This window comes from Somniosus microcephalus, chromosome 3 (genome assembly GCF_052327205.1).
Source record: "Somniosus microcephalus isolate GS21.2 chromosome 3, FLI_Smic_1.0, whole genome shotgun sequence".
NCBI classification, from domain to species: domain Eukaryota; kingdom Metazoa; phylum Chordata; class Chondrichthyes; order Squaliformes; family Somniosidae; genus Somniosus; species Somniosus microcephalus.
The window spans coordinates 281355842-281377734 of NC_140989.1; the positions used below are offsets into that span (position 1 = coordinate 281355842).

The following is a 21893-nucleotide window of genomic DNA, read 5'->3' on the forward strand; positions in this document are numbered from 1 at the left end:
GCATCCACAATCCCTACCGCCACTTCCCTCAAGACACTAGGATGTAAGCCATCAGGTCCAGGGGATTTATCTGCCTTGAGTCCCATTATTTTACCGAGTACCAATTCCTTAGTGATTTTAATCGTATTTAGCTCCTCCCCCCCTAGAGCCCCCTGTTTGTCCAGTGTTGGGATATTCTTAGTGTCCTCTACCATAAAGACTGAAACAAAATATTTGTTCAGCGTTTTTGCCATCTCCATGTTTTCCACCATTAATTTCCCTGTCTCATCCTCTAAGGGACCAACATTTACTTTAGCCACCCTTTTTCTTTTTATATAACTATAGAAACTCTTGCTATCTGTTTTTATATTTTTTGCTAATTTACTTTCATAATCTATCTTCCCTTTCTTAATTAATCTTTTAGTTATTTTTTGCTGTCTTTTGAAGACTTCCCAATCTTCTATCCTCCCACTAGATTTGGCTACCTTATATGCCCTTGTATTTAGTCGGATACTATCCTTAATTACTTTACTTAGCCATGGATGGCTATCATTTCTTTTACACCCGTTTTTCCTCAGTGGTATATTTTTTGAAAGTTGTAAAATAACTCCTTAAATGTACACCACTGCTCATGTACCGTCTTACCCGTTAAATCTATTTTCCCAGTCCACTCTAATCAATTCCGCTCTCATACCTTCATAGTCTCCTTTATTCAAGCTCAGTACGCTTGTTTGAGATCCAACCTTCTCACCCTCTAATTGAATATGGAATTCAACCATGTTATGGTCACTCATTCCAAGGGGATCCTTTACTAGGACATTTTTAATTAATCCTGACTCATTACACAGGACCAGATCTAAGGTTGCTTGCCCCCTGGTCGGTTCAGTTACATACTGCTCAAGAAACCCATCCCTAATACATGCAATGAACTCTTCCTCAAGGCTGCCCTGCCCAATTTGATTTGTCCAGTTAATATGATAGTTAAAATCCCCCATAATTATAGCTGTTCCCTTATTACAAGCCCCAACTATTTCCTGATTAATACTCCGTCTAACAGAGTTACAACTGTTAGGAGGCCTATAGACTACGCCCACTAGTGTTTTTTTCCCCTTATTATTCCTTATCTCCACCCAAACTGTTTCACTATCCTGATCCTTTGACCCAATATCATTTATCTGTATTACAGTGATTCCTTCCTTTATTAACATAGCCACCCCACCTCCCCTTCCTTCCTGCCTGTCCTTCCTGATTGTTAAATACCCTGGTATGTTTAATTCCCAGTCATGGTCACCCTGCAGCCATGTTTCTGTAATGGCCACAAGATCATACCCATATGTAGTTATTTGTGCCGTTAACTCGTCCATTTTGTTATGAATGCTACATGCATTCAGATAAAGGGACCCCTGATTTCGGAATTTTAACCCCCCGCACGCCTCCAATCCCGACTCCACGGCAGAATGAAAATCCTGCCCTTTGTTTCGAGTTGTCTGTTCCATGGGTCTGAACTCTATAAATTGTCAGACAATCTAGGTGTACAAAATTATGAGGGGCATAGATAGGATGGATGCTGAGGAGCTTTTTCCCTCAGTAGAGGGGTCAATAACTAGGGGGCATAGATTCAAGGTAAAGGGCGGGAGGTTTAGAGGGGATTTGAGAAAGAACTTTTTCACCCAGAGGGTGGGTTGGAGTCTGGAACTCACTGCCTGAAAGGGTTGTGGAGGCAGAAACCCTCACAACATTTAAGAAGCATTTGGATGTGCACTTGAAATGCCATAGCATACAAGGCTACGGGCCAAATGCTGGAATATGGGATTAGATTAGACAGGGCTTGATGGCCGGCGCGGACACGATGGGCCGAAGGGCCTCTATCCGTGCTGTATTACTCTATGACTCTCTCTATGACTCTAATCTGAACGTCTTACAATGATCATTCAGATTCAATGTGCTAGGACAGGGAGATAGCCAAACAGAACAGAGTTTAAGTGGTGGAAATTTGACTTCGGGAGTTTGTATAGTGTGGAGCTCAAGAGGCAAGTGAGGCAGGCTTTGCAGAGTCAAGGTAGCAAAAACATTGCATGGATCTCAGTAGTGCTGGAGGTGGGAATGGTAAGGAGGGTAGCAGACAATAATGTAAAGGAAGTGGCCCTAGAAATAGTAGATGCATTGTTGGTCATCTTCCAAAATTCTATAGACTCTGGAACAGTTCCCATGGATTGGAGGGTAGCTAATGTAACACCAATATTTAAAAAAGGTGGTACAGAGAAAATGGGGAATTTGCTGACGACACAAAGCTGGGTGGGCGTGTGTGCTGTGAGGAGGATGCTGAGAAACTCCAGTATGATTTGGACAGGTTAGGTGATTGGGCAGATGTGTGGCCGGTGCAGTATAATGTGGATAAATGCGAGGTTATCCACTTTGGTGGCAAAAACAGGAAGGCAGATTATTATCTGAACGGCAATAGATTGGGAGAAGGGGAAGTGCAATGAGACCTGGATGTCCTTGTGCATCAGTCGCTGAAGGTAAGCATGCAGGTGCAGCAGGCGGTTAAGAAGGCAAATGGTATGTTGGCCTTCGTAGCGAGAGGATTCGAGTACAGGAACAAGGATGTCTTGCTGCAGTTGTACAGGGCCTTGGTGAGACCACACCTTGAGTATTGTGTGCAGTTTTGGTCGCCTTATCTGAGGAAGGATGTGCTTGCCATGGAGGGAGTGCAGCGAAGATTCACCAGGCTGATACCTAGGATGGCAGGAATGACGTATGAGGAGAGATTGGGTCAATTGGGCTTATACTCGCTGGAGTTTAGAAGAATGAGAGGGGATCTCATTGAAACTTATAAAATTCTAACAGGACTAGACAGACTAGATGCAGGAAGGATGTTCCCGATGGCGGGGGGGGGGGGGTCCAGAACCAGGGGTCACAGTCTAAGGATAAGGGGTAAGCCATTTAGGACTGAGATGAGGAGGAATTTCTTCACCCAGAGAGTGGTGAACCTGTGGAATTCTCTACCATAGAAGGCAGTTGAGGCCAATTCATTAAATATATTCAAGAAGGAGTTAGATATATTTCTTAAGGCTAAAGGGAGAAGGCAGGGACAGGGTACTGAATTTGGATGATCAGCCATGATCTCATTGAATGGCGGAGCAGGCTCGAGGGGCCGAATAGCCTACTCCTGCTCCTATCTTCTCTGTTTCTATGCTAGTGATTACAGGAATAGGAGGATAGAACAGATGAATGCGTGGCTGGAGATATGGTGCAGGAGGGAGGGCTTTAGATTCCCGAGGCATTGGGACCGTTTCTGGGGAAGGTGGGACCTGTACAAGCTGGACGGGTTACACCTCAACAGAGCCGGGACCAATATTCTCGCGGGGAGGTTTGTTAGTGCTGTTGTGAAGGGTTTAAACTAACTTAGCAGGAGCGTGGGCACCAGCATATAGGAGCAGAAAAGAGGAATAAGGTGCATAAAAGAGTGAGCGTGTTGGATAGTACTAGAGAAGAAAGTAGTACTAGAGGCGGAAGTAGTACCATATTAGATAGGAGCAGACAAAGAAAGACTACAAAAAATGGGTTTAGAATTCATGTACGTAAACGCACAAAGTGTGGTGAATAAGGTTGGTGAGCTACAAGCACAATTAGCTGTGTGGCAATATGATGTTGTGGCAATAACGGAAACATGGCTTAAAAACGGTGAGGGCTGGGCACTTAATATTCAAGGGTACAAGGTGTTCAGAAAAGATAGGGAAGGAAAAAAGGGAGGTGGGGTGGCAGTGCTGATTAAGGAAGACATTGTATTGTTGGAAAGGGAGGATGTTCTTGAGGGGACAAGGACAGAATCCATTTGGCTAGAGTTGAGGAGCAAAACGGGTATGATCACACTATTGGGGGTATTCTATAGGCCTCCAAATAGTGAGAGGGAGATAGAGGAGCAAATCTGCAGGGAAATCGCAGAGATATGCAAGAGCTATAGAGTGGTGATATTGGGGGACTTTAATTACCCAAATATCGATTGGGATAATGCTAGGGTAAAGGGAAAGGAGGGGGAGGAATTTCTGAAATGTGTTCACGAGAATTTCCTTGATCAATATGTTCTTGGTCCAACTAGGAAGGAGGCATTGCTGGATCTGGTGCTGGGGAATGAGGTCGGCCAGGTCGACCAAGTGTCTGTGGGGGAACACTTGGGTACGAGTGATCATCGTATCGTAAGATTTAGATTAGCAACGGAGAGGAGCAAGAAACAATCTAGACTGGAGCTTCTAAACTGGAATAGGGCTAACTTCAATGGGATGTGAAAGGATCTAGCCAGGGTAAAATAGAACCAAAGATTGACAAGAAAAACTGTAACGGAACAATGGGTAATCTTTAAGGAGATGTTCCAAGTACAGGCTAGGTACGTTCCAACAAGAGGGAAAGGTAAGGGAACCAAAGCAAGGGCTCCTTCAATGACGAGGAAGATAGAGAAGATGATGAAACAAAGAAAGAGGGTGTATGATGAATGTCAGGTGAATTCTTCAAGGGAGAACCAGACCAAATGCAGTAAGTTGAGAGGGGGTGTGAAGATGAAAATAAGACTGGCAAAGAGAGAATATAAGAGTAGAATGGCAGTTAACATAAAAGGGAACCCAAAAATCTTCTACCGGCATGTAAACAGTAAGCGGGTAGTAAGAGGCGGGGTGGGGCCTATTAGAGACAAAGAAGGTGATATATGCTTAGAGGCGCAGGGAAAGGCTAGAATACTCAATGAGTACTTTGTATCGGTATTTACTAAGGAGGTGGATGCTGACAAAATATCAGAAGTGGAAAAGGTAGAAGCAATGGAAGGGGTGAAAATTGATAGACAGGATGTACTAGAAAGGCTGGGTATGCTTAGAGTGGACAAGTCGCCTGGTCCAGATGGCTTGCATCCCAGGTTGCTAACGGAACTGGGGGAGGCGATAGTGGAAGGGCTTGCCATAATTTTCCAATCTTCCCTAGATGCGGGGGAGGTGTCTGAGGATTAGAAAGTGGCAAATGTGACACCATTGTTCAAGAAAGGGTGTAAGGACAATCCTAGTAACTACAGGCCGGTCAGTTCAACATCAGTGGTGGGTAAAGAAGAAAGGGTGTAAGAACAATCCTAGTAACTACAGGCCGGTCAGTTCAACATCAGTGGTGGGTAAAGAAGAAAGGGTGTAAGGACAATCCTAGTAACTACAGGCCAGTCAGTTCAACATCAGTGGTGGGTAAAGTTTTAGAAACGAGACGTTTAAGCTAATTAAGGAGAGCCAACACGGATTTGTAAAAGGCAGATCGTGTTTGACTAATCTAATTGAATTTTTTGATGAAGTAACAGAGAGGATTGTTGAAGGGAATGCAATGGATGTTGTCTACATGGATTTTCAGAAGACGTTTGACAAAGTACCACATAGAAGGCTGGTTAACAAAGTTGAGGCTCATGGAATAGGTGGGTCAGCGACAGCTTGGATAAGGAATTGGCTTAAGGACAGAAAACAGCGAGTTGTGGTAAATGGCTGTTTTTCAGACTGGAGGATGGTAGACAGTGGTGTTCCCCAAGGGTCAGTGCTGGAGCCACTGCTTTTTTGATATATATAAATGACCTGGATATTGGAATACAGAGTAGAATTTCTAAATTTGCCGATGACACCAAACTTGGGAGTGTGGCAAACAGTGAGGATGAAACCAATCGACTGCAACAGGACATAGAAAGGCTAGCAGAATGGGCAGATGGGATTTAATACAGAGAAGTGTGAGGTGATGCATTTTGGCAGAAGGAACAGGGAGAGGCAATATGCACTTAATGGCACAGTTTTAAAGAGTGTGCAGGGACAGAGGGACCTGGGAGTTGATGTGCATAGGTCCCTGAAGGTGGCAGGACATATTGAGAGGGTGGTTAACAAAGCATATGGGATCTTTGGCTTCATAAATAGAGGTATTGAGTACAAAAGTAGAGAAGTTATGCTGAACCTTTATAAAATGCTGGTTAGGCCACAACTGGAGCACTGTGTCCAGTTCTGGTCACCACACTTTAGGAAGGATATGAAGGCCCTTGAGAGGGTGTAGAGGAGACTTACCAGAATGGTTCCAGGGATGGGGGATCTTAGCTACAAGGACATGTTGGAGAAGCTGGATTTGATTTCATCAGAGCAAAGGAGTTTGAGGGGTGATTTGATAGAGGTGTACAAGATTATAACGGATCTGGATAGTCTAGATGGCGAAAGGCTGTTCTCTCTAGTTGATGGTACAAGAACTAGGGGACACAGATTTAAGGTTTTGGGCAAGAGATACAGGGGGGACATGTGGAAAAACTTTTTTTACACAGCGAGTGGTGAGGACCTGGAATTCGCTGCCAACGGAAGTGGTGGAAATGGAGACTCTCAGGCCTAGAAATTGAGTTTGCGCTGCGCCAGGGCTTTAGCGCCGGAAGTTAGCGCCGGCGCTAAAGCCCTTTGCGCGCGCCAAAAATTCAGTAGCGCCGCGCCCAAACGGCTGCCGGCGCTACTGAAGGGTTTTAGCGCCTGAAAACTGGCGCAACGCGCCGCATTGCGGCGCCCGCTGCGGTGCGGCAGGCTCGGGAAGTGCAGGCCTCCTCCTTCCGTTAAGGAGGAGCTGCCTGCACCCGGCCGCGGCCCGCGCAAATCTCATCAAAAATGAGCCCGGCACCTTGGACAAGTGCCGGGCTTGCATCTGTTCCGGGCGGGGGGGGGGGGAAGTCCGGGGAGGGAGCTGCGGGCAGGCGGCCGGCGGGAAAGCGGCCGGCCGCCGCGCCTCCTTAAAGCGCCGGCGCAGACTCCGGCAACACTCGTTTGCCGGAGTCTTAGTTGCGGCTGCCACTGGCGAGGCGGCCGCAACTGAATTTCGGCTTGGGGCCGGGTTACCACGGCAACCGGGACGCTGCGCACACCGATGACGTCATCGGTGCCGGCGCAGCGCTACCGGTCTACCGCCGCGGAAGGGCGCCAGGCAATTTAGGAACCGGCGCCAATTGCAGCGCTAGGCCCTCTAGCGCCGCAAAATCGGTGCTAAGGGCACTGAATTTCTAGGCCTCAATGTTTTCAAGGGGAGACCGGATAGGCACTGAGAGAAATAAACTTGCAGGGCTACAGGGATAGAGCGGAGGAATGGGACTGACTGGATTGCTCTACAGAGAGCTAGCACGGACTTGATGGGCCGAATGGCCTCCTTCTGTGCTGTCATAACTCTATGACATAACTACTGTGGCAACAGGAGCAGGTCAGAGGCTAGGTATTTTGCAGCGAGTGTCTCACGTCCTGACTCCCCAAAGCCTTTCCACCATCTACAAGGCACAAGTAAGGAGTGTGATGGAACACTCTCCACTTGCCTGGATGAGTGCAGCTCCAACAACACTCAAGAAGCTCGACACCATCCAGGACAAAGCAGCCCGCTTGATTGGCACCCCATCCACCACCGTAAAAATTAACTCCCTCTACCACTGGCGTACCGTGGCTACAGTGTGTACCATCTACAAGATGCACTACAGCAACTCACCAAGGCTTCTTCGGCAGCACCTCCCAAACCTGCAAGCTCTTCCATCTAGAAGGACAAGGGTAGCAGGCGCATGGGAACACCACCACCTCCAAGTTCCCCTCCAAGTCACACATCATCCCGAATTGAAAGTATATCGTCGCTGGGTCAAAATCGTGGAACACCCTACCTAACAGCACTGTGGGAGTACCTTCACCACACGGACTGCAGCAGTTCAAGAAGGCGGTTCACCACCACCTTCTCAAGGGCAATTAGGGATGGGCAATAAATGCTGGCCTTGCCAGCGATGCCTACATCCCATAAAAATGAATTAAAAGAGTGGGCGCATCACTTCCATGTTGTTCTCCGTCACAGAACCGCAGAGATGGGCACAGTTCAATCCATCATGTTGCAAGTGGCCACCAGATTTACAGAGCACCCCCTAAGCAAACAGTAGCTGTGCACAGCCCTCTGTCACATTCATGCCCACACACACTAGCTATGGGAAACATTTAAAATGGTGTTCAACAGAGTGCAGGAAAAATATATTCCGCTGAAAGGAAAGACCAAACTAAACAATAATGAGAATCCATGGATGAATAAAGCTATAAGGGAACAATTGAGGGTAAGGAAAGAGGCATACATTAAGTACATAGACAGCAGGGGAGTGCATGATAAGGGAGAATACGAAAAGATTAGGAGAGAAGTCAAAAAAACAATTAGGGAGGCAAAGAGGAACTATGCAATTAAATTATCAAGGAACATAAAACAAATAGTAAAATATTTTACAGGCACATCAATAAAAAAAAGGTTGGGATGGGAATACAGCCATTAAGGGATAGACAGGAAACGACCACAGGTAACGATAGGGATATATTAAATAATTATTTTGCTTCAGTATTTACCAGGGAGATAGAACAGGTGGACATGACATTGGATGATGTGATGAGTAATGAGGTAAGTGCCTTTAAAATTAAAGAAAGAGATATATTAAATAAACTAATCAAACTCAAAGAGGATAAAACCCCTGGTCCGGAGGGATTGCATCCACGCATTTAAACAGAATCTAGGGAAGAGATAGCAGGGGCATTACTACACATATTTAATAATTTGTTAGAAAAAGGTGTAGTGCCAGAGGACTGGCAGATAGCTAACGTAATACCTATATTTAAGGGGGATAGAACATGTCCAGGGAATTCTAGACCAGTCAGCTTAACATCGGTGGTAGGAAAAATAACAGAATCCCTACTAAAGGAGAAAACAGAAGAACATCTAGAAACCAAAAATATAATAAGGAATACTCAGCATGGATTTCAGAAAGGAACATCATGCTTGACCAACCTCACTGAATTTTTTGAAGAGGTAACAGAGAGAGTAAACAATGGTAATGCAGTAGATGTAATTTATCTAGATTTTCAAAAGGCCTTCAATGAGGTACCCCATAATACTGATGAACAAGGTCAGAGAACGCGGAGTCAGGGGACAAGTAGTAGAATGGATTGCTGGCTGGCTTCAAGACAGAAAGCAGAGAGTAGGGGTAAAGGGTAGCTATTCACAGTGGCAAAAGGTGGGTTGTGGTGTTCCACAAGGATCAGTGCTGGGACCACTGCTGTTCACAATTTACATTAACGATTTAGACTTTGGAATCAAAAACACAATTTCTAAATTTGCGGATGACACCAAATTGGGAGGGATCGTCAATACTGAGGAGGACTGCAACAAATTACAGGAGGACATTAATAAACTTGCAGAATGGGCATATAATTGGCAAATGAAGTTCAACACAGATAAATGTGAGGTATTACATTTTGGTAGGAAGTTAATGGAGGTTACTTATTACTTGGAGGGTGCGAGTCTAGGTGGGGTAGAGGAACAAAGGGACCTCGGAGTACAAATACACAAATCACTAAAAGTTGCGACACAGGTTAGCAAGGCCATAAAAAAAGCAAACCAAGCACTAGGGTTTCTTTCTAGAGGGATAGAATTGAAAAGTAGGGAAGTTATGCTAAATCTGTATCGAACCTTGATTAGACCACACTTGGAGTACTGCGTACAGTTCTGGTCGCCATATTATAAAAAGGATATAGAGGCACTGGAGAGGGTGCAGAGAACATTTGCAAGGATGATACCAGAAGTGCGAGGGTATACATATCAGGAAAGGATGAACAGGCTGGGTCTCTTTTCTCTTGGAAAAAAGGCTGAGGGGTGACCTAATAGAGGTTTTTTTTTAATTATGAAAGGTTTTGATAGAGTGGATATAAAGAGAATGTTTCCACTTGTGGGGAAGAGCATAACTAGAGGCCATCAATATAAGATTGACGCCAAGAAATCCAATAGGGAATTCAGAAGAAACTTCTTTACCCAGACAGTGGTGAGAATGTGGAAGTCGCTACCACAGGGAGTGGTTGAAGTGAATAGTATAGATGCAGTTAAGGGGAGGCTAGGCAAGCATATGAGAGAAAAGGGAATAGAGGGTTATGCTGATAGATTTAGAGGAGGAAAGACGGGAGGAGGCTCATGTGGAGCATAAAAGCCGGCATGGACTGGTTGGGCCGAATGGCCTGTTTCTGTGCCATATATCCTATGTAATCCTATGTAGCTGCTCTCGGAATTGCAGTGCAGGGAGGAGAGTGCAAGCCTGTCCTGTGCTATCGCACACACACAAGCCAAGATAATTGGCAGCCTGGCCAGAAGCAAAAACAAAAATAACAATGCTGAAGTGAGCGAGCCACTGAGTATAAAAGTAGTCCCCTGAATTACCTATTTTCCAGCCCCCCACATAAACTGGGATTGGAAAAGATGAATGTCTGCTCCAAAAGTGAACAGTTGGCAACTATGCATATGTGAGGTCAACGGGTGTATGATCTGTACACTATGGCTGGTCTTGACCTTCTGACTCAGAGTTGAGAGTGCTACCACTGAGCCAAGGCTGACACAATTAAGCTAAGTGTCAACCCACAATTATTCATAGTCACCACTTTTATGGGTCAGAATGTCAGTTCCAAAAATTCTGCACAGTGCACCATCCAGCTTAAAACATGCTTTTGATAATTTATAATGGAAACAGGATTTGTTTTAACAAAGTAACAATCCTCCCACAATTTCTGGGCCCGTTTGCTCTCCAGATGTGTTATGCACACACTCTTTGGTAATGGACTATCAACATGCTTGCTTTATTTGATTGCAGGCCGTGTGGTGAAGGTACTCCCACAATGCTGGTAGGTTGCGAGTTCCAGGATTTTCAACCACGATGGTTGATGGGACAATGATATATGTCCACGTCAGAATGGTGTGTGACTTGGAGGGGAACTTGGGAGGTGATGATGTTCCTATGCACCTGCCCCCCTTGTCCTAGAGGTGGAGGTTGCGGGTTTGGAAGGTGCTGCCAAAGAAGCCATGGCGAGTTGCTGTAGCTAGTACACACAGCTGCCACAGTATGCCAGTGGTAGAGTGGGTGGACATTTAAGCTAGTGGATGAGGTGCCTATCATGTGACTGATTTGTCCTGGATAGTACCAAGCTTCTTGATGTTTTTGTAACTGCACCCATCCAAGCAAGTGAAGACTATTCCATTACAGTTCCAACTTGTGCCTTGTAGGTGGTGGAAAGGCTTTGGGGAATCAGGAGCTGAGCTACTCGTTGCAGAATACCCAGCCTCTGACCAGCTCTAGTAGCCAGAGCATTTACGTGCCTGGTCCAGTTGAGTTTCTGGTCAATGGTGACCCCCAGAATGTTGATGGTGGGAGACTTGTCGAAGGTAATTCCATTGAATATCAAGGAGAGGTGGTTAGGCTATCTCTTGTTGGAGATGGTCATTGCCTGACAGTTAAGTGGCAAGTAGCATTCACGCCATGCATTAGCCCAAGCCTAAATGGTGTCCAGGTCTTGCTGCACGTGGGCATGGACTGCTTCATTATCTGAGGAATTGCAAACGGAGCTGAATACTGTGCAATCATCAGCAAACAGCTCCACTTCTGACATGACTAACTCCTGCAGCGATGACCTGGGGTTGAGTTGATTGGCCTCCAACAACCATAACCATCTTTCTTTGTGCCAGGTATGACTCTAGCCAGTGGAGAGTTTTCCTCCTGATCCCCATTGACTTCAGTTTTACTAGGGCTCCTTGGTGCCATACTCATTTGAATGGTATCTTGATGTCAAGGGTAGTCACTCTCACCTTATCTCTGGAATTCAGCTCTTTTGTCTAAGTTTGGACCAAGGCTGAAATTAGGTCTGGAGCCGAGTGGCCCTGGCAGAATCTCCTCAGGTTTAAACAATAGGGTTGGAAAGCTGACCAGATGTGACTTCCAAGCACTAAAGATAGGCAATTAAACAGTGTTCTTATATGAAAAATATAAGCTACTGTGATCACAGCTGCCTAGTAGCTGCCCAGAGACTTTCTTTTTGAACACTGCAATTAATAGAGATTAGAAGGAAATAAATGTGAATCTAAAAATCGTGCAGTTGGTTCTGTAATGACAAATAAGACAGTCCTGATTTTCAGATAATGAAAAGAGAGACAGTAACATTCTGTATTCTGATTACATATTTGCTGTTTTGTTTGTATCTAAATCTGCAGAGAAAAAAGTATAAATACAGTCGACCTGCACCATCGATGATGGCACATTGACACTCTGCGATTTAGGATTAGGGGGTTAGAGTGTTAGGGCTAGGTTTAGAAACTACACAATTTAGGATTTATAATTAGGGGTTAGGGATCAGTCGTTCAAGTTAGGGTTAGAAACCGCTACTGACAAATATACAGGCAAACACAGGATAGTGTTTTCTATAATGCACGTCTTCAATTCCAATCATTATAAGTGGAAGTAAATTGGTGTAGCTCTGATTTCAGAGTTAAGTGTTCAGAAATAGGACGCATCTATTGACGTGGTGCAGGTTGGCCGTGTTGTTAATATGGTTGTGGTGTCAACAGTCATTGCAATGTCGCCGATGATGCAGTTTGGCCATGTTGTTCAGTCACTCCGAAAGAAAAAAAGGTTTGCCTCAATCAGACTTGCAGCATCACAAAAGATGTGCTGTCTGCCTGAAATTTAACATTTTTTATGCCACAAACACCGTTCCCTAGCCACCGACTCCATCCGTCTCCCTAGCAACTGTTGGAGGGTGAAACAGATCGTTCACAACCTTGGTGTCATTTGACACTGAGATGAGCTTCTGACCACATATGCCACACCATCACCAAAAGAACCTGCTTCTACCTCCGTAACACTGCCCATCTGCGAGCCTGCCTCAGCTCATCAGCTGCTGAAACCCTGATCCTTGCCTTTGTTACCGCTAGACGTGACTATTCCAATGCTCTGCTGGCTGGCCTCCCATTTTCGACCCTCCATAAACCTGAGCTCATCCGAATCTCTGCTACCCATATCCTAACTTGCACCTCTTGTGCATTCCTGATTTTAATCGCTCCACCACTGGCAGCCCTGCCTTCAGCTGCCTAGGCTCTAAGCTCTGGAATTCCCTCCCTAAACCTCTCCGCCTCTCTATCTCTCTCTCCTCCTTTAAGAAGCTCCTTAAAACCAACCCCTTTCCTTTCCTAATATCTCCTTATGTGGCTCAGTGTCAAATTTTGTTTGATAACACTACTGTGACGCGCCTTGAGACATTTTACTACGAATACATGTTGTTTGTGTTCGGAGGAGGAGGCAATGTAGTTGGTATAAGACACCTTCGCTTATCTGGCAACATAAATTAGGTGTGAAATAAGTGATCCAACATAGTGAATTGCAGAAACAACACTGACAGAAAAAAGTAAACTTTAAGAGTTTGTTTCAAACTAGTATGTTTAGATGGCAAATGTTTTCTCTTTATTGCTATGTTGAAAGTTTTTAAGCAAAGATATTACAGGAAACATTTTTTTATCCAGCACCGACGGGATCGACGTGGTGTCGGTTCATCAAAAATTCCGGATAACCGAGAGCTATAGTAAAAGATATGGAGAGCTGAGAGCTCCGTATAAAGCAACAAACCCTGTTGCTTAGCAACAGGTGCAGAACAATGGCCACAAGGTCCAAGTGTCTCTGTAGCTTAGCAACAGCTGCAGCCACACCCTTGCACAGCAACAGATCGAGGAAGGCAAGTACAATATGAAGTAAAACTTACCTGAACCTACTCCTGAATTTTGCCAGTTAACCGAGATTTCCGGTTATTTAGGTGCCGGTAAATTGAAAGTTTCCTGTATTTGATTAGCTTGTGGTTTATGATGTAATTCGAACTCTCAGTTAGATTACTCGCTAAATTCCCTCCCTGGTATTTAAAAAAAATATTTTATGCGTTTTAAAAAATTTAGTTTTCACTGTTCTTTTGCTGACAGCTGTAGGCAACATAAGAACATAAGAAACAGGAGCAGGAGTAGGCCAATCAGCCCCTCGAGCCTGCGCCGCCATTCAATAAGATCATGGCTGATCCAATCTTGGCCTCAACACCACTTTCCCGCTCTCTCCCCATACCCCTTGTAGTTCAAATGTATGTCAATCTCCGCCTTGAATCTGTCAATCTCCGCCTTGAATATATTCAATGACTCTGCCTCCACAGCTCTCTGGGGTAGAGAATTCCAAAGATTCACGACCCTCTGAGAGAAGAAATTCCTCATCTCCATCTTAAATGGGCGACCCTTTATTCTGAAACTATGCCCCCTAGTTCGAGATACCCCGACTAGGGGAAACATCCTCTCAGCATCCACCCTGTCAATCCCCCTCAGAATCTTATTTGTTTCAATAAGATCACCTCTCATTCTTCTAAACTCCAATGAGTATAGGCCCAACCTGCTCAACCTTTCATCATACGTCAACCCCTTCATCCCAGGAATCAACCTAGTGAACCTTCTCTGCACTGCCTCCAATGCAAATATATCCTTATTTAAATATGGAGACCAAAACTGTACGCAGTACTCCAAGTGCGGTCTCACCAGCGCCCTGTAAAGTTGCATCAAAACTTCCCTACTTTTATACTCCATACCCCTTGCAATAAAGGCCAACATTCCATTAGCCTTCCTAATTACTTGCTGTACCTGCGTGCTAACTTTTTGTGGTTCTAGTATCCCCAGACCCCTTTGTACCGCAGCATTTTGTAGTCTCACTCCATTTAAATAATTCATTGCTTTTTCATTTTTCCTTCCAAAGTGGATAACCTCACATTTTCCCACATTGTACTCCATATGCCAAATTTTTGCCCACTCACTTAACCTAGCTATATCCCTTTGCAGGCTCTTTGGCCCAGAAATTCGGGTCGGGGGCTTCCCGCGGGTGCAAGCCCCCGACCTGCACTTATCTTGCGCGCCAGCCGTTGAGCTGTGGGCCCGCGTGGGATTCCGATCCTGGGCCTACTCCAACTGCCGGCGCGCAGTGCTTGCGTATCCCAGGGTTGCAGTTAGTTCGAATCATCCCCTGGGATCACGTGGGCCATGGAGAGCCAATGGTAGCAGGGAATGCTTCATTCATAAATTTGACGGGAAGAGCTGTCAAACCTATAAATACTATAAGCCCCAAAACATAATTAAAACTTCAAATACATTTTTAAAAAAACATCACATTTTTAAAATAACTATAAATTACATGAAATAACTATTTTAAACAATAATTTAAATTTTTGAAAAAAATAATTACATTTTCTAACGGGGCTAAAAATAAACTTACCTTTCTTTAAAGTATTTAAAAATAATAAACCTGTGGAAAAAATGTTTTAATTTTAATTAATTCGCCACTTACCTTGTTAAAAGCAGGCCTTGTGCCTGCTGTTTAAAAGTGTAACTGCTGGAGACTTACCCTCTCGGAGAAACCTGCAAAAAAAAATGTAAGTTCGATGCGCACGGGCTGCCTCTCCGGCGCACGCGTTCCACCTGTCAACCCCTTCTTTCAAGGGAACGGAAGTTCCGGTTTCCCGCGCATGTGCAGTGCATGCACGAAACCGGCACTTTCGTTGGGCCTACGCGAGTACCCAGTGCGTACTCACGCGTGGGGACCCGAATTTCTGGGCCTCTCTGTGTCCTCCTCACAACTTGCTAACCCACCTATCTTTGTGTCATCAGCAAATTTGGCTACAGTACACTCGGCCCCTTCATCCAAGTCATTAATATAGATTGTAAATAGTTGCGGCCCCAGCACTGATCCCTGTGGCACCCCACTAGTTACTGATTGCCAACCGGAAAATGACCCATTTACCCCGACTCTCTGTTTTCTGTTAGTTAGCCAATCCCCTATCCATGCCAATACATTACCCCCAACCCCGTGCGCTCTTATCTTGTGCAGTAACCTTTTATGTGGCACTTTATCGAATGCCTTCTGGAAATCCAAATACACTACATCTACTGGTTTCCCTTTATCCACCCTGCTCGTTACATCCTCAAAGAACTCTAGCAAATTTGTCAAACACGAGTCCCCTTTCATAAAGCCATGGTGACTCTACTTGATTGTCTTATGATTTTCTAAATGTCCTGCTATTACCTCCTTAATAATGGATTCCAGCACTTTCCCAATGACAGATGTTAGGCTAACTGGCCTATAGTTTCCTGCTTTCTGTCTCCCTCCTTCCTTGAATAGTGGCGTTACATTTGCGGTTTTCCAATCCGCTGGGACCGCTCCAGAATCCAGGGAATTTTGGTAGATTACAACCAATGCATCCACTATCTCTGCAGCCACTTCTTTTAAGACCCTAGGATGCAGGTCATCAGGTCCAGGGGACTTGTTGGCCCTTAGCCTCATTAGTTTGCCTAGTACTTTCTCTCTAGTGATAGAGATTGTTTTAAGTTTCTCCCTCCCTATAGCCGTTTGATTATCTATTATTCTTGGGATGTTTTTAGTGTCTTCTACCGTGAAGACCGATCCAAAATAATTGTTTAGTCTCTGCCGTTTAGTCTCTGCCATTTCTCTATTTCCCACTATTAATTCCCCAGTCTCATCCTCTAAGGGACCAACGTTTACTCTCTTCCTTTTTATATACCTGTAGAAGCTCTTACTGTCTGTTTTTATATTATTTGCTAGTTTACTCTCATACTCTATCTTCACCCTCTTTATAATTTTTTTAGTCATCCTTTGCTGGTTTCTAAAAATTTCCCAATCCTCTGGCCTACCACTAATCTTCGCAACATTGCATGCCTTTTTTTTCCAATTTGATACCATCCTTAACTTCCTTAGTTAGCCATGGATGCTGCATCCTTCTTGTAGAGCCTTTCTTTCTCACTGGAATATACCTTTGCTGAGATTTATGAAATATCTCCTTAAATGTCTACCACTGCTGATCTACTGTCTTACCCTTTGATCTATTTTCCCAGTCCACTTTAGCCAACTCTGTCCTCATACCCTTGTAATTGCCTTTATTTAAGTTTAGGACACTAGTTTCAGACCCAAGTTTCTTACCCTCAAACTGAATTTGAAATTCTACCATGCTATGATCACACTTTCCTAGGGGATCCTATACTATGAGATCATTAATTAATCCTGTCTCATTACACAATACCAAATCTAAAATAGCCAGCTCCCTGGTTGGTTCCTCAACGTATTGCTCTAAGAAACTATCCCGAATACATTCTATGAACTCATCCTCAAGGCTACCCTTGCCAATTTGATTTGTCCAATCTATATGATGATTAAAATCGCCCATGATTATTGCAGTACCTTTCTTACAAGCCCCCATTATTTCTTGATTTGTACTCTGTCCTACAGTATCGATACTGTTAGGGGGCCTATATACTACTCCCACCAGTAACTTCTTACCCTTACTATTTCTTATCTCCATCCAAACTGATTCTACATCTTGAACTTCTGAGCCAGTATCATTCCTCACCACTGCAGTGATCTCATCCTTTATTAACAGAGCTACCCCACCTCCTTTTCCTTTTTGCCTACCCTTACAAAATGTCAAATACCCCTGAATATTCAGTTCCCAAGCCTTGGTCACCTTGCAACCATGTCTCTGTAATGGCTACAATGTAGATAGATATCAGTCATTGCATTTCATGCTGTTTACACAGTAGGATTAAAGGGGAGGTATAGTTGACTGAATGCCACAAAATTCTATATGTCAGAAAGAGAGATAGATATTTTTTACACTTACCGGTATTTTCTCAACTCACCCTTTTGTTACCCTGTTGTATGCTTTAGAACTGCTGGCTGCAGCTACTTTGGAACAGATATTCTATGTAGAACTCCCTTCCTGTGACAACATAAAGTTTGACTCCAGTGACATCATGAATGAAAAAAGCTGCCCATACTTCAATGTCCCTCAAAGGAGTTAAACTTGACAATGTTAAAGGAGTAGAGTTCTACAGAAAACCTCTGTTCTGAGAGACTCTAGCAGCAGTTTTAAAGCAAATATGATGATAACATGAGGGTCTGAGAGAGTTTACAGATATCAATCTCCTTTTATAACATTTATGAATCTAGGGCAAAAGTAGACTGTACTTTCTTCGTAACAATTATTTCATTAGTGTTTTGGGTTTATTGAGGAATAATCTGCAGCTACACATATGCCTCATTGAAGTATATAATACATTGTACAACTTGGTTGATATTTTTAACCTGAACATTACTTCAAAATAATAGGCACAACAGAGGTCATAAATATAAACCGGAGAAGAATAAATTTAGATAAGATACCAGAAGTTAATGACAAATGTCTAGAATAATGTGCCAGGCAGGGTAATAGAGCTACAATCTTCAGGGAAGCTCAAAACACATCTGGATCCTAGTCTGGGACAGCAAGAAGCTTAGGGAGATGAGCTTTCCTCATCCTTGTCTTTTACGTTTTTGTGATGACTAAAGGGAAGATTCACAAAAATCATATTTATGACTTATCCCAGCACAGGAACTTTCAAATTGATCCCCATAACTTACATAGGAATAACAAATGTTAACTAAACTGAGAACAATATGGATTGCAGACACTTATGTCTATAGAAATGCTGGGGTGAGATAGCTACCTTAATACACAAAAAACTTTTTTTCTTCCTTTCAGGTATCAAGGATCGCAAACTTCAACAACTCTTGGATGCCAATGCCCACCTTCTTCCCCTTCACTTTCCTCTGACCCCATCCCTTCTTCCAATCCCACTCCCTGCCGTGTTTTCACTATCCCCTCTGACCTCTCCCTCTCTGACCCCGAATGATCAGTCCTCAGCAAAGGCCTGAGCTTCATCCCCTTACATACCAACCTCAATGAATTGAGCTTGGCACGATGCACAGCTCTTTTTCCGTCGCCTTCGTCTCCGTGCTCACTTTTTTGGCCAGGAGTCTTAGCACCACCGCCCCCCCCCCCACCACCACAGTGGACCCTTTCTCCCATTTTCAGAATTCTCGTTCTACCTGGACCCCACCCTCTGGCCTCTTACCCTCTCTAGATATTTTCATTGCTAACTGCCGACATGACATCGACCGTCTCAATTTCTCTGCTCCCTTCACTCACTCCAACTTACCTCCCTCTGAACTTGCAGCACTCTGTTCTCTCAGATTCAACTCTAACATCGTCATTAAACCTGCTGACAAGGGGGGTGCTGTTGTTTTTGGAGAACTAACCTCTACCTTGCAGAGACTGAACGCCAACTCTCTGACACCTCCTCCTACATCCCCCGGGCCATGACCCCACTACCGAACATCAAGCCATCATTTCCAAGACTGTCACTGACCTCATCTCCTCTGGAGATCTTCCCTCCATGACCACCAACCTAATAGTCCCCCAACCCTGCACAGCCCACTTCTACCTCCTTCCCAAGATCCACAGATAGGATTGCCCTGGTAGCCCCATCGTTTCAGCCTGTTCTTGCCCCACGGAACTTATCTCTTCCTATCTCGGCTCTATTTTTTCTCCCCTTGTCCAGTCTCTTCCAACCTACATCCGCGATTCTTCCGATGCCCTCCGCCACTTCAACAGTTTCCTGGCCCTAACCGTCACCATGAACATCCAATCCCTCTACACCTCCATCCCCCACCAGGACAGAGCTCCACTTCTTCCTTGAACAGAGGCCCAACCAGTCCCCATCCACCATCACCCGGCTGAACTTGTTCTCGCATTGAACAACTTCTCCTTTGACTCCACTCACTGCCTCCAAATTAAAGGTGTTGCTATGGGAACCCGCATGGGTCCAAGCTATGCCTGCCTTTTCGTGGGATATGTTGAACATTCTTTTTCTAGTCCTACTCAGGTACCCTCCCTCACCTCTTTTTCCAGTACATTGTTGACTGTATCGGTGTCGTTTCCAGCTATCGCCCTGAACTGAAAAATTTCATTCACTTTGCTACCAATTTCCACACCTTCCTCGCCTTCACATGGTCCATCTCTGACTCTTCCCTTCCCTCCCTCGACTTCTCTGTCTCCATTTCTGGGGATAGGTTATCGATCAACATCCACTATAAGCCCACCGACTCCCACAGCTAACTTGACTACACTTGCTCCCACACTGCTTCCTGTAAGGACTCTAGTCCATTCTCCCAGTTTTTCTGTCTCCATCGCATCTGTTCTGACGATGTCACCTTCCATACTAATGCTTCCATTATGTCTTCCTTTTTCCTCAACCAAGGATTCCCCTCTACCGTGGTTGACAGCGCCCTTGACCATGTCCATTCCATTTCTCGCACTTCTGCTCTCACCCCTTCCCCTCCCTCCCAGAACCACGATAGGGTTCCCCTTGTCCTTACCTTCCACCCCACCAGTCTCCAACTTCAACGGATCATCCTCCACCATTTCTGCCACCTTCAGCATGATCCCACCACCAAACACATCTTCCCCATCTCTCCTCTTTCAGCATTCAGAAGGGACTGTTCCATCTGCGACACCCTGGTCCACTCCTCTATCACCCCCAACAACCACCCCCCTCTTCCCACGGCACCTTCCCGTGCAAGCGCAGCAGATGCAACACTTGCCCTTTTACCTCTTTCCTTCTCACCATCCAGGGCCCCAAACACTCTTTCCAGGTGAAACAACGATTTACTTGTACTTCTTGCAATTTAATATACTGTATTTGCTGCTCACGATGTGGTCTCCTCTACATTGGGGAGACCAAAAGCAGATTGGGTGACCGCTTTGCGGAACACCTCCGTTCAGTCCGCTAGCGTGACCCCGAGCTCCCGGTCGCCTGTCACTTTAATTCTCCGCTTCACTCCCACTCTAACCTCTCTGTTCTCGGTCTCCTACACTGTTCCAATGAAGCTCAAACTAAGCTCGAGGAACAGCACCTCGTCTTTCGATTAGGCATTTTACAGCCTTCTGGACGCAACATCGAGTTCAACAATTTCAGATCAGAACCTCTGCCCCCATATTTTCAGATGGCGGCTGTTGATGATTCTGCTATTCCCATTTTCACCTCTTCTAGACCCATCTTTTGTTTCTTTACTTGTCCCATTACCATCTCCTTTTGCCTTGTACAATCATACCTTTTGTCATTTAATCTTTCCTGCCTTCCACCCTATCACAGACCTTCCCTTTTGTTCTTTCCTCCCCTCCCCCCTTTCCCTGCCTCTGTACTTGCTTAAAACCTTTTTATATCTTTAACTTTTCCAGTTCTGATGAAAGGTCATTGACCTGAAACGTTAACTCTGTTTCTCTCCCCATAGATGCTGCATAACCTGCTGAGTATTTCCACTACTTTCTGTTTTTATTACCTTCGTACACCTCCTTTGGAACTGTCTACAGTGCTTGATATACTGAACATAAGAGATTCCAGAAGCTCCTCAAAATACACATTCTGTTTTGGTAGGAATGAGCATTCTAGGAAAAAAAACATACAAGACTAAGGTTGGAGGAGCAGATTGCAAGCTGATTATACCAATTCTCCAGAGAAACAAGTAGCAAGGGAGGAACCACCGGGATTGAAATTCCTCAAATTGGTAGTTTTATCAAAAAAATTGGAGCAAGCAAACTTTTACATTAAAATTATCAACAGGAGGAATTTCACCTTCAAGATATTTTGGTGAGCAAAGTTTAGCAGAGTCTTCTTGACAATATTTTCACTGATTTTCACAAATTATGGCCGTAAGAGACAGGGCAGATGACACCCAGTAAACACTTTGGGAATGGGAAAATATTGAATAGATATTGTAGTAAAGAGAAATTGAAATGGAATACTAATGTTAAAATATTTTGTACTAAGCATATAACGAAGCATGATTATTGCAAATGCAAACAATGAATTAGTGCAAAAAGGATCACATGCTACGAGGGCAGTTTTTGGTCAGCTCCGCACGCAAATTGATTATTCACCCGTCATTTTTTGGCAACACATCACTCCAACATTAAACATGGGAAACATCTAATGTCTGCAGGTATCCCAATACGTAATTCAGCTCTTTGCAAAACTTTAAAAAAAACGTAGATGGAAACTTTGTCAAAGTACTGCACAATGTTTATAAAAAATAAAGGAAGATTTTTAATGGACACCACAATGTTGGACTGGCCTAGTGGAGCTGGCCAAACTCTGAAAAACATGGTACAGGC

The 21893-nt window shown here is 44.5% G+C and overlaps 1 protein-coding gene across 7 annotated transcripts in view; it reads right to left on the reverse strand.

Annotated features, from left to right (window-relative positions):
• LOC147122003 (protein odr-4 homolog) overlaps positions 1 to 21893 on the reverse strand; it is a 440279-nt gene that overhangs the window by 411520 nt on the left and 6866 nt on the right. For 2 of the 7 annotated variants that reach the window (XM_085982628.1, XM_085982625.1), the window contains exon 1: positions 21062 to 21186. The exons of 1 other annotated variant lie outside the window; for it this stretch is intronic. The gene's annotated coding sequence lies outside the window, so the exon portion shown is untranslated. Of the gene's footprint in view, positions 1 to 17522; positions 17622 to 21061; positions 21187 to 21893 lie in introns of those variants that run through there. 4 more of the 7 variants (XM_085982626.1, XM_085982621.1, XM_085982623.1 and 1 more) reach the window with 3 other exon arrangements.